Source organism: Epinephelus moara, chromosome 21 (assembly GCF_006386435.1).
Source record: "Epinephelus moara isolate mb chromosome 21, YSFRI_EMoa_1.0, whole genome shotgun sequence".
NCBI lineage: Eukaryota > Metazoa > Chordata > Actinopteri > Perciformes > Serranidae > Epinephelus > Epinephelus moara.
In genome coordinates, this window is record NC_065526.1 from 30,939,220 (window position 1) to 30,940,980 (window position 1,761).

Genomic DNA, 1,761 nt, shown 5'->3' on the forward strand with positions numbered 1-1,761 from the left:
TTGGCAATAAGCCCGTTAATGAAATCTATTAACTCTGATCCACTAATAGCTGGTAAACATGTAAATAACAATCTTAATGTTAAAGCCATGGCATATGCAGATGACGTCACAGTCATAATTAAAAATCAGTTAGAAATGGATGTATTATGTAACCATTTAAGTTTGTACGAATTGGCCTCTGTTGCCAAGTTAAATCACACGAAGACGGAGGGAGTTTGGATCGGATCTGAAGGAAAAAAACCTGACTTAAATATTCAAATAAAACAAGAAATTAAAATACTTGGTATAACTTTTTGTAACAATAACTGTAGTGAACATAACTGGAATGATAAACTGACTATAGTACAAGAAGAAGTCAAAAAGTGGCAAAATAAAAACACTAATTATAAATCAAGAATCTATCCAAACTCCTATTTCTAGCAAACATCTTTCCTCCTCCCCCCACCATTGTTAGAAAATTAAACAAACAATGTGTAAACTTGGTCTGGGGCACTACTAGAGAGGTCACAAAACGTGAGCTTTTATTTAAAGGCAGAGAACATGGTGGTCTGGGTGCTGTCGACCTAAGTATTCGGTTAATTGTTGCCTTTATTAAAAATGTGTCAGCTGGTATCTCTAGACATGCTCTCTGGGTTGGAAACACAAAAAATTGGGACAAAAAACATGGCAGGGCTAGACAAGGCCCTTATTATAAATTAATCTATGCTGATTTCGTAACTGAATATATTAACTTACAAATAAACTGGACTAGTGATTCAAGTAGAACAGTATTTAATAAAATAAATAATTATAAATATGGTGGAATTATTAAATATAAAAATGTCCCAGAAAATGCATCAATAAATATAATTAAATTATTAAACAATAAAAAATACTCAGGGAATCTTAGAGATGTCCGCTGGCTCATGTCCGTAGGCAGACTTCCTGTTAGAGCTGTCGTGTCATGGAGTTGCTAAGTTACAACAAAACAATGTCCCATGATTTATTGTGACGAAGATGAAACGCAGCAACATCTCTTAATGGACTGTTACAGGGCCCAGGCTGTTTGGTCTGTCTTGCAGGGCCATGGCCTAGTTTTTGATCTGAACTATGGTTCTGTCATGTACGGTCTCCTGGAAGACACAATGCCTCCAAAAAAAAAAGAACTGTTCCAGTTGGTCATCAGCATCGTATGTTTCAAACTGTGGAAGACCAGATGTGTCATGATCATTAAACAGACTGTTATTGACTGTGACATGATTGTTAAGCAAGTTCTGACAGACCTCAGAAGGAGGAGAACTTTGGACAGGGCTCAGAGCCTCCCCTGGAACCTGCTTGACTTTGAACCTCCAGACTGAACTGTACCCCTTGCTTAATGTGAAATATGCGCTTTAGCACTGGTAGCACTTTATAATTAGATATATTGTAATGTGATGTATGTTTGATTGGTATGTGTGAAATCTCTTCAATAAAAGAATGTTAATTAAAAAAAAAAGCAAAATACTTTGATATTACAGATTGTGCTTGTTGTTTTTGCATTTTAATTTTATTTTATTTTTTTATACTTTATTTTTTAAAGTCACCACGTGTCTGTGTATTCATATGTACACTTGAGAAAAAAAAAAAGAGAAAAAAAACCACAACAACACCATCAACAACAACCTAAACGTACACATGAAGCAACATACACATGAAAGGGAAAAAAAAAAATCACATACCAACAACAACATAAATAGCATAACAGCAACAACAGCAATAAATAAGTAAATAAATAAATGAAAT